The sequence below is a fragment of the Capricornis sumatraensis genome, chromosome 1, assembly GCF_032405125.1.
Source record: "Capricornis sumatraensis isolate serow.1 chromosome 1, serow.2, whole genome shotgun sequence".
In the NCBI taxonomy this organism is placed as follows: Eukaryota; Metazoa; Chordata; class Mammalia; order Artiodactyla; family Bovidae; genus Capricornis; species Capricornis sumatraensis.
The window spans coordinates 184,752,739-184,764,716 of NC_091069.1; positions in this window are offsets into that span (position 1 = coordinate 184,752,739).

Below are 11,978 nucleotides of genomic sequence, written 5' to 3' on the forward strand. Positions count from 1 at the left end.
TGCTGAGGCCCCCAAGTTCTATGTTTGATTTCTAGTTCTATGGTCTCTCGATCCCAAGTTCTATGCTTTCTTCCTAGACCTCACTGCATTTTAGCCATTAATAAGGTAAAGCTCTATACTGTGTGAAAAACAGTCTACATAAGATAAATTCGCCAGTTTGCAGCTGCTCCCTCTCCTGTGATGGCATAATCAGGTGGGTTCACTGGGCTATTTAATTCTTCTATCAGTGTAAGATCAGTCCAACAGTGTCAATATTCTGGGCTGTGAGACCCAGAGATTGATTACAGAAGTAGAGAATGTTATGGTGAAAAATAGAAGAGTACCTAGATATCACCGACTTTTACCTTTTTGCAAAGAAATGGAGAAACTGAAGCACAAGGAGAAGTGACATCCAACTTCTCCTGAGTCCAGATCTTTAAGTCATTATCCCGTAACTTCTCAATGTCTCATGAAGACACAGGGCAATCAAAACTGGATTCTCTGCTTTAGGAAAAAAAATTGAACCTGGCCCGCATTTGCCCAGACCCGGTAGGGAAAGCCTGAATTAATGAGGTGACAAGGAATAAGAGCCCCTTCTCTCCAGGAATAAAGGAGAGTGCAACCATAGGTCCTTCAGAGCAAATCCCACAGCTAAGATGCTCTCAGGAGCTTGGGGGACTGGAACCCTCATCCCTTGAGAAATGTGACAATCTGAGAGTCTCTGCTCCAAGCTACGAGCTGTTTCTGCCTGTGAGGTGGGCTGGAAACAGTCCACCTGAGTGGTGCCCCCAGGAGAGGACTTGCCTCAAGAACACTAAATCTGGATGGTTTCCAGGGGACACAAGATACAGGACTTGATTTGCCCCTAAACTCACTGAGAAAGTTCAGTTCCTCCATTTTCTCCTCCGCAAAGCATGGCAAAACAGCCAAGGGAATTCAAAGTGATTTACTCATTGACAGATTCTAGCCTGTTGGAACATTATTGTTTTATCTTTATGAAAACAACAGACCACTCAACCAATAAACAAGACAAGAGAAAGGTGTTTTCCGATCTGGGGCATTCCACAGGATTTTCTCCATCAGTGCTTAAAGAACTCTTTACACAGTTGAAGTGAAAGTGACAGTTGCTTAGTTGTGTCCAACTCTTTGCAACCCTATGGACTATACAGTCCATAGAATTCTCCAGGCCAGAATTCTGGAGTGGGTAGCCTATCCCTTCTCCTGACCCAGGAATTGAACCAGGGTTTCCTGCATTGCAGGCGGATTCTTTACCAACTGAGCTATGGCTTGTTATAATTTATTAAATGTTTTCATATTCATTATGTCACTCCACCTTGCTTTATCACTCCACTTCCTCTGTGGGGAAGCCAAATAGGTACTTACTCATTCACTGGGGAGTTAGCAGGTAATGATAAGACTTTGTGTCAGCAGCTGTGCTAGATGCTGGAAACACGTGCACAAAAGGTGACAGAAGGGGAAACCAAGGCTCAGGAAGATGATATGAGGTTTCTTAGGAGTACAGAGTTACCTTGCAGGGGAACTTGATCCCAGAGCCAGCTGTGCCATGTGGCTTTTTCCTTGTCTACACACACCTCACCATCCATTTCTGCACGCAGAAATTCAAAAGGATGATATCTCTCCTGCTTCCTTTCTTCTCCTAATTTACATATTGCTAAATGATGAAATTATACAGTACATAATTCCACAGCAACTCTGCTGCTTAAAAAAAAAAATTGGGAATGGAGTAATTAGGCAGAAAGGATTCTCAATTAGGCAGTGGATTCTGTTTCTAAAGCAGTAAATGGGGAAGAGATATTTTTTAACTGTCTCTTGCATATATTGCCTCAGAATGATTGCTGCCTTGGAGAGCAGCAGTGCGGCTCTGAAATGAAGCCCTCTGGTCTGGCTGTATTTTGTATCTGAGTTCCCTGCCTAGCTTCAGATCCTAAGATTTCAAAGGTAAAAACACTTTAGGATCATTGGCACCAAGACAGACAGCCAAGACCATCACCTAATTCTATGTGTCCTCTCTAGGTTTCCTTGTTTGAGATAAGAAATGTGAGAAGTCCAGAGGTTTTGTCAGGATCCTTTGTGCTGGAAAATAGCAGAAAATGATAGAAAATCTCTGGGTTTTCCAGGGCTGGTCCTGACTTCCCAAACTAGGACCTGCTTGAAGGTTCTGACAACCTTCCAGTTGGATGGCCTTGTGGAATTCTATCTCTCTGAACTTCAGCTCTCTAGACTAACGAGCACTGGGTATTTCAACCCCATAACAATAGTGAGGACGATGTGTGCATGTGTGTTAAGTCACTTCAGTTGTGTCCCACTCTTTGAGACCTCATGGCCTGTAGCTCACCAGGCTCCTCTGTCCTTGGAATTCTTCAGGCAAGAATATTGGAGTGGATTGCTCTGCCCTCCTCCAGGGGATCTTCCCGATGGAGGGAAGATGGGTAAGCTGCATCTCTTATGTCTCCTGCATTGGTAGGTGGGTTCTTTACCACTAGTGCCACCTGGGAAGCCCCTTGGGAGGTAACAGTAGGCACTAGCGTATGGTAGGAGCTAACTGGAAGATCCATTCCCCTCCCCAAGAGGGAATGTTCACTATGTTCAAATCAATAAACGGTTGATCCTGGGAGAAAAAAGCAGGTTTGTTGAACTGACTTATTGTCCATGGCATCAGAGGATGTAACTATAATCAGTGAGTACAAACTCAAGTGACTTATATATAGCTCACTATTTTTAAAAATGGCATTTTGTAGAACTGTTCAAAGTAGAGTTCAACAGAGACTAAGATTTCCATCACTGGAGATAATCAAGCTATGGCTCAACAACAATTTGGAAGAGATGCTTCAGAAAGGATTCCAGCTGCCATTAACAGCTGAACAATTTGACCATTTAGGACTTTTCCCAAGATGAAGTTCCATCATTCTGACTGTGGTCATTTGTGGCATAAGGGAAAGACCAACACCTATTTTATTTGCAAGGGATTGTCTCTCCCCCAAGGAAAATGAGACCAGATATACTGACTTTTAGTATCCTGGCCTTCCTCCTTCAGCATTACTGCTATGCATTGGGTTAATACAAACAGTATCTTGTTCTGTCTATAGGCTATGATTTCCAGGAGAATCATAGAACAAGTTTCAACTAAACGCAAGGAAGAAAATATCTTGGTTTCCTGTTTTTGTTTTTTTCATGCAAATTAAAACGTGAAAGATCCCCATAGTTATTCACAGTGGGATACTGCTTTTCTGACATTTTATTTATTTGGTTGTTCCCTGGAAGATAAAGCATTTCTTGGGTATGAACACCAATAAGGAGGCCACTGTTCTTTGTTCCAAATTTCTCATGCTCTGGGAAGGACTACATTTTTGCCACAGCAGCCAGTAAAATCTGCCAAGTGTCTTTAATGGATTAGCCTCACAAAGCTAAATGGATTTGATGCCAGACTTTGAGTGAACTAGAAAAAGTAACTAACCCTCTGAGGTTGACACATCTTCATATCTTGCAGGGAAATCATAGCTTTTTCCTATGAGTTTCTTGGCAAGGTTCAGTTAGACTGAAATTCATTCTAAGTACATGATGGGAGAAACACTGACAAGAATAATCCTTCATATGGGTACTTACACAGACATTACTTCAAAACTTGTTTAATTAAAAATGTATGTATATCCCCATTTTATTGCTGATTACATGACTTTTCCAGGAAGGGATTATATAATCCGCATGTGAGAACCCAAATTATCAGAGATTAGTTATGGTTTACAAAAAGAAATCTAGTAAAAATGTGTGTTTAGTAGCTCAGTCGTGTCCTATTGTTTGCAACCCCATGGATTGTAGGCCGCCAGGCTCCTCTGTCCATGGGGATTCTCCAGGCAAGAATAATGGAGTGGGTTGCCATGCCCTCCTCCAGGGGATCTTCCTAACCCAGGGATTGAACCCAGGTTTCCAACACTGTGAGTGGATTCTTTACCATCTGAGCCACCAGGGAAGCCCAAGGATACTGGAGTGGGTAGCCTATCCCTTCTCCAGGGGATCTTCCCAACCCAGGAATTGAACCAAGGTCTCCTGGTGGATTCTTTACCAAACAGCTTAGCATAATTAGCAATGCATCTTTTTGTGTGTTTGAGGTTTGATATGAAGTCAACTCCATATACAAAGAGGTAAATGTGGGGCTGCTTTGGTGTCTATAGGTGGAAGGTAAGAAATTTTTAGTTGAGGAAGCCGAGGCATCCAGTTTAGGAAATAACTCATTTGGGATTATATAACGGCATGACTGAAATTGGGACCTCTACCCACTTATATGGATAAGCATAAAGGAACTGGAAAAAGTGAAAAATAAGAAGGGAGCTCAGTCCTCAAATTCTTGGGCTCTCCAATCCTAAGAATGTATCATACACTTCAAAATTCTTCAACCCAGGGACTTCTCTGATAGTCCAGTGGTTAACAAGCTGCTTTACGGTGTAGGGCATGGAGCTTTCATCCTTGGTCAGGGTACTAAGATCCCACGTGCCGCAGAGCAACTAAGCCCACTCGTAGCAACTAGAGAGTCCATGGGCCACAGTGAAAGATCCCACAGGATGCAATGAAGCTCCCATGTGCCACAACTAAGACCTGACACAGCCAAGTGAATAATGAATAAATATTTTCAGAAATTCTGGACCCCAGCTTTTGAACTTCCACTGGAGCACAAGGAAGGGAACCTCAGTTATCAGATTTTAAATGTTGACCTGGTCAGGCTGAGGAGAAGAAGTAGACCACCAGGGAAGAACACGTCCCATAGCAAAAGAGGCAGCCAAGCCCTATAACACCAGACAGTCCACAAGTGTTCTTGAAGCTCTTTCTCTGAACAGTAGTAATGATGTGTTACAGTTTCATTAATCTGAAGTTTTCAAAGGACTTGCATATTCATTCTTTAGTTTGATCTTCCCACCAATCCTGTAAAGCAGTAAGGGCTGGTATCATTATCCTCATTTTACAGGAGAAGAAACTGAAGCTTGGAGAAGCCAAGTGGTGTGGCTGCGGCCACAGTTAGTAAATGTGGTTGAGTGATAACTTGACCCTGATTCCCGTGTGGTTCTCTTTTTACACCATGGTCTCATGTTATTTTGGGTGATATGGGCAAGCAGAAAGGAAGATGTTAGGAATCTTTCTAAACAGGTGCAAGGGAGGGCTCTGATGTACTGGGAAGTTTCACAACCCTGTGTCATTCTTCCAAACCAGAGGAAGATGCTGGTTAAGATACTTTCAAATGGTGACAAATCACATGGCTGCCATGAAAACCGAGGCTCTCTTGCTTTTCCCCCTCAATATTATTACAGGAAAAATGGTGGAAAAAAGTCAGACAGAGGCATATGGGAGCTGCACTTCCATGAAGCTCGTCCCTTTTTAAAGTTTATGAACTTTGGTTACATTCTTCCAAACAGGAATATAAATCTCTATCATCCTAGCAAAACACCTGAAGGAGTTGGGATTCTTACTCTAGTTGAAGGATACACAACAGGCAGTTAACTCTCTTACTGAGTGAAGTAAGTCAGAAAGAGAAAAACAAATATTGTATATTAACGTATATGCATGGAATCTAAAAAAATGGTACAGATGAAACTATTTGCAGGGTAGGAATAGAGACACAGATGTAGAGAATGGACTTGCGGACAGAGAGGGGGAAGGGGAGGGTGGGATGAACTGGGAGATTAGGACTGACATACATACACTACCAGGTGTGAAATAGACAGCTAGTGGGAAGCTGCTGAATAGCACAGGGATTTCAGCTCGGTGCTCTGTAGTGAGCTAGAGGGGCGGGATGAGGAGTAGGGTGTGATGGGGCAAGGGGTGGGAGAGAAGGCTAGGAGGGAGGGGATATATGTATATATACAGCTGATTCATTTTGTTGTACAACAGAAGTGAAGTGAAAGTGAAGTCGCTCAGTCATGTCTGACTCTTTGCGACCTGTGCACTGTAGCCCACCAAGCTCCTACGTCCATGGGATTCTCCAGGCAAGAATACTGGAGTGGGTTGCCGTTTCCTTCCCCAAGTTCTGTACAACAGAAACTAACACAAAATTGTAAAGTTTTTATACTCCAATTAAAAAAACAATTGGAGACTATATATATGATATGCATATGAATAAAAATATATGTGTGAAAATTTTACATGCAGATAAGGTAAATAGCTCCTATGTGAAGATTACATATTGCATTGGACAAAGTAATCAATTCACACTGGTTATGTGTCTGTATTAGACATTTGATGATATGATATAATATTTATTGACTATTATATGCTAGGCACTATGCTGAAGGTTTTTCATATATTGATAATACTAATAATAATTATGAGAAATTCCATATTTTATTTAACCATTAGCCTTGTAGTAAGTATGAGGATGAGATTTTATTCCCAAACTGTGCTTTCCTGGTGCTATCCTCACCTGAACATCAACGATTTCCTTAAAGTTCTCTCAGATTGTTTCTGAGCAGCCTGAGGAGGGACTCACACATGCTCTTGTGTGTGCTATGTCACTTTAGTCATGTCCAACTCTTTGCAACCCCACGGACTGTAGCCCTCCAGGTTCCTCTCTCCATGGGATTCTCTAGGCAAGAATATTGGAGTGAGTTGCCATTTTCTCCTCCAGGGGATCTTCACCCAGGGATTGAACCTATGTCTCTTATATCTCCTGCACTGGCAGGGAGGTTCTTTAATATTAGTGCCACCTGGGAAGGATCATGCTTTCATACACAGCCCCATTTGGAGGATATCATTTTGCCTCTTCAAGATCCTTCTTTTGACTCTAGCAATGAACCGAGGCAGAACCTCCAAGCTGCCATCCCAAACTGAAGTTTACGTAACTGTCAAAGGTGCAGACACCACTTGTAATTGTACCTCAAAGCACCAGAGCTACCTTGTGCCACCTCCTTCTCTGTTTTATAGGATGATGTTTCATGGGTCCCATATTGGAGCTGCCTGGTGTTCCTAATTCTTACAGCCTTTAAGGAAACCTTCCATCAGATTAATTTAAGCGGCCATTCTCCTGACTTCTGACATAAATTGAGGCAGCAGGCAGACCTGAAGTGAATGGGTATGATACTCTGGGAATTGTCTTTCTCCTTTCCCAAGATTCATGTTCTATGGCTCTTTGTTAGAGGCCTCCACAGTCCCTCATCTCTTAGAAGCCTTCCCTCGCAACAGGTTTCTTGGTCACCACTGTTTACCTGCTGGCCTATCCCATAGACATTCCAGTCCTCTTCAGACAGACCTGCATCTAGGCTAGGATGAACTCAGCCAGCTGCTTGTCAACATTTCCACATAGCAGATGTCCACATTACATACAGACACATGTACATATGAAGTGAAGTGAAGTGAAGTTGCTCAGTCGTGTCCAACTCTTTGTGACCCCATGGACTGTAGCCTACCAGGCTCCTCCCTCCATGGGATTCTCCAGGCAAGAGTACTGGAGTGGGTTGCCATTTCCTTCTCCAAGAGTACATATACATATACACAAATGTATACATATACAGTAAGTCCCCTACACACAAACCTTTAAGTTGCAAATTTTCAAACATGCCAACACGAGTCCTCATGTCCTATCCCATACGGTAGTTCACATGTCTGGTGTACATTGTCACACATGTGCATCCTCTACAGATGGTGTGCTTTTGTATACTATACGTCACCGTCTAGATTACAGTAGCAGAGCATCTTTATTTCAAGCCCAGGATGTCTGGAAGCAAGTGTAAATGCAGTGGCATTGTAGCTGGTATCTCCTATTACTGATGATCCTTCATCTCTATCGCCTCCCTTCTTCCCTCCTCCAGTTCACTGGATGTCCACTTCTGGATGCCAGCTGTTGTACTGTACTACTGTACTTTTCAAGGTACTGTGTGTGAGATTTAAAATGCTTTTTAAAAATTTTTCTTTTTTTTATGTATTCTTTGTGTGAAAGTATTATAATCCTTACAGCACAGTACTATATAGCTGATTGTGTTAGTTGCATATGTAGGCTAATTTCATTGCACTTACAAACAAACTGGACTTAGAAATGTGCTCTTGGAACAGAAATTGTTCATATATAGGGAACTTACTGGGCTTCCCTGGTGAGTTAGCAGTAAGCAATCTGCTGCAAGGCAAGATCCCTGGCCTAGGAAGATCCCCTGGAGGAGGGCACAGCAACCCACTGCAGTATTCTTGCCTGGGCAGTCCCATGGACAGAGGAGCCTAGAGGGCTAGAGTCCATAGGATCACAGAGCCAGACATGACTGAAGAGACTTAGCAGGCTTGCAGGGAACTTACTGTGTAAAATCCACAGATAATAAATTGAAATTGTGCTATACTGGCAACTGGAGGATACAATGTAGTTGAATACAAGTAACTATGAGATAGATTTTTAGACTGTCAGGCTAAAGTTGCTTTCTCTCTGACCTTGAAAAGTGCAAGAGGCCTAAGCTATTCCAGGGGCACAAAATCGACCCAAGCTGTACTGCACTCTTTCACATATGAATGCCACCATGTGAAATCATTTCCGTAATTCAAATGCTCAAGCTAAAGGCTGATGCTGCAGCCTGAACCTCAGCAGCATGGGGACCTTTCTGAGGTGGGGCCTCTCGTTTGCAGAAGCACTCAGACATCGCTCACCAGACCAATGGCCATCAGCCAAGCCATGCTTGGCAAAGTCTGCAGTGTCCTGCTTGGAGACTTTGCTCTTAGAAGGTGACGTAGGAAGTCCTTAAATGAAGAGAACCAAAGACAATAGATCACTTCCTATGTCCATTTCACGGAGGAAGACAATATTTCAAGGAAGCGGATGTTTTACATCTACACAGTTTTCCACTTAGCTTCTGACCTCTTCTACTGCTGCTGTAAATCTAAGGACTGCCCAGCTGTCAGCCTTCCAGATGCCATTTCTCTCCAATGCCCCTTTAGGAGAAAAAAAAAAAAAAAAAGTGCAACAGAGGAGAGAGAGAGAGGCTGTCTCAGGCAAGGACTGTGTGAACAAAGCCCATGGTTGTAGCATGAAATTAATGAGAAGCTGAAGGCTTCTTTCTAATGAGAAGGAAGGGAGTGTGAGTGTAGAGGCACACATGCAGATGCGTGCACCTCAAAGTTCTTCTTTTTTTTTTATATGAACCATTTTCAAAGTCTTTATTGAATTTGTTACAATTTGTTGCTTCTGTTTTATGTTTTGAGTTTTTGGCCACACGGCATGTGGGATCTCAGCTCCCTGACTAGGGATCGAACCTGTACCTCCTGCAGTGAAAGGTGAAGTCTTCATCACTGGGCCACCAGGGAAGTCCCCTGGAAGCTCAGTATTTTGAGTGATCCTTTCCCCTTGGTACCTCGATTGGAGTTGGAATTGTTGCTTAGGAATCAGTTCTGAGGTCACAGTAATGGAACAATTTTGTCTTCAAACACTTTATGATTTCAGAATTGGATTGCCATCTTTTCTCTACCACTGACAAAGTGACCTTAAACATTTTATTTAACCCTTTCAAGTCTCTCTCTCTCTTTTTTTTTTTTTTTTTTTTTGCATAACTGAGAAAACATATTTATCCCACAAACACATATGGGGCATCCATTCTGTACCAGGCTCTCTGGTAATTGTGTGGGGAGGGTAGAAAGGGGGAGAAAGAAAATAAGCTACACGGTCCTTTCTACCAAGTTCTTATTGGACTGGTTAATTCTTTTCTGTTTGCTTTTTGTGTTTCGTTTTGTTGTTGTTTTTCTTTCCCATTGGAGTATAGTTGTTTTATAATGTGTTAGTTTCTTCTGTATAGCAAAGTGAAGCAGCTATATGTTTACATGAATCCCCTCTTTCTTGGATTTCCTTCCCATTTGAAATTACCACAGAGCATTGAGTAGAGTTCCCTGTGCTATACAGTAGGTTCTCATTATTTTATCATCAGTCGGTTCAGTCGCTTAGTCATGTCTGACTCTTTGCGACCCCATGAACCACAGCATGCCAGGCCTCTCTGTCCATCACCAACTCCCGAAGTCTACCCAAACCCATGTCCATTGAGGTGGTGATGCCATTCAACCATCTCATCCTCTGTCGTCCCCTTCTCCGCCTGCCTTCAATCTTTCCCAGCATCAGGGTCTTTTCAAATGAGTCAGTTCTTCACCTCAGGTGGCCAAAGTATTGGAGTTTCAGCTTCAACATCAGTCCTTCCAATGAACACTCAGGACTGATCTTTAGGATGGACTGGATGGATCTCCTTGCAGTCCAAGGGACTCTCAAGAGTCTTCTCCAACATCACAGTTCAAAAGCATCAATTTTTCAGTGCTCAGCTTTCTTTATAGTCCATTTCTCACATCCATACATAACTATTGGAAAAACCATAGCCTTGACTAGAGGGACCTTATTTTATACATAGTATCCATGCTTAATTCTTAACAGTCTCCTCTCTTGGCTTGTATGAAAGCCTTTGTCTTTCTCTGTGATCAGACCCTGTCTGGCCCCACTTCCGTCTCATCTTTCCTTGCATGGGCATCTTCCATGTACACACTTATAGACTCTCTCTCCCTCATACCACCTTCTGTATTCTTGTTTTCTTGAACTAGGAGGTATGTGTACTATTTAGATTCCCCAACATTTTGCTATAGACACATTCCCAAAGAGCCATTCCTTTCACCTTCATAGGATTCAGTTCAGTTCAGTCACTCAGTTGTGTCCGACTCTTTGTGACCCCATGAACCACAGCACGCCAGGCCTCCCTGTCCATCACCAACTCCCAGAGCTCACTCAGACTCACGTCCATCGAGTCAGTGATGCCATCCAGCCATCTCATCCTCGGTCATCCCCTTCTCCTCCTGCCCCCAATCCCTCCCAGCATCAGAGTCTTTTCCAATGAGTCAACTCTTCGCATGAGGTGGCCAAAGTACTGGAGTTTCAGCTTTAGCATTATTCCTTCCAAAGAAATCCCAGGCTTGATCTCCTTCAGAATGGACTGGTTGGATCTCCTTGCAGTCCAAGGGACTCTCAAGAGTCTTCTCCAACACCACACTTCAAAAGCATCAATTCTTTGGCGCTCAGCCTTCTTCACAGTCCAACTCTCACATCCATACATGACCACAGGAAAAACCATAGCCCTGACTAGACAGACCTTAGTAGGCAAAGTAATGTCTCTGCTTTTGAATATGCTATCTAGGTTGGTCATAACTTTTCTTCCAAGGAGTAAGCGTCTTTTAATTTCATGGCTGCAATCACCATCTGCAGTGATTTTGGAGCCCCCAAAAAATAAAGTCTGACACTTTCCACTGTTTCCCCATCTATTTCCCATGAAGTGATGGGGCCGGATGCCATGATCTTAGTTTTCTGAATGTTGAGATTTAAGCCAACTTTTCACTCTCCTCCTTCACTTTCATCAAGAGGCTTTTTAGTTCCTCTTCACTTTCTGCCATAAGGGTGGTGTCATCTGCATATTTGAGGTTATTGGCAGTTATCATTTCACCTTCATCTTTATTCTTTAATTAATGGCTATCTCGCCCATCTGACTGCAACTTACATGTAGACAAGACCCACAGCTGCTCTTCTTCACCACTCTATCTGCAGAATCTAGCATGTTCCCTGAATATTTGTTAGAGGAATGAAGTAATGAACATTTGTTTTCTACTCTGCTTTTCCATAGATTCTCCTCTGGACTTATTTGGCCCAATTGCCTCATTTTACAGATGAGAAACCCAGATTCCTGGGAGGAAGAAACTTGCTCAGCATCACACAATGTCTTAAAGGCTGTCACAGAACTACAGACCAGGTTTTCTGGCTCCAGGAAAAGAAGACAGAGCTCTTTCCAGGCTGTTCTTATTTTTCTTTCAGAGAATAATTAAAATGCCTCAGGACTTACCCGTCTGGGACTATCAAAAAACAAAGAAAGTGGGGGAGGGGGGGACTTATTTTTACTGACAGTATGCTAATACAAACTACAACTCGCCTGATCACCAGAAAGCAGTTTCCATTAAAGAATCTGTCATCTGTAGTTGGGAGTCCCCAAAGAAGAGGGTAACGGAGA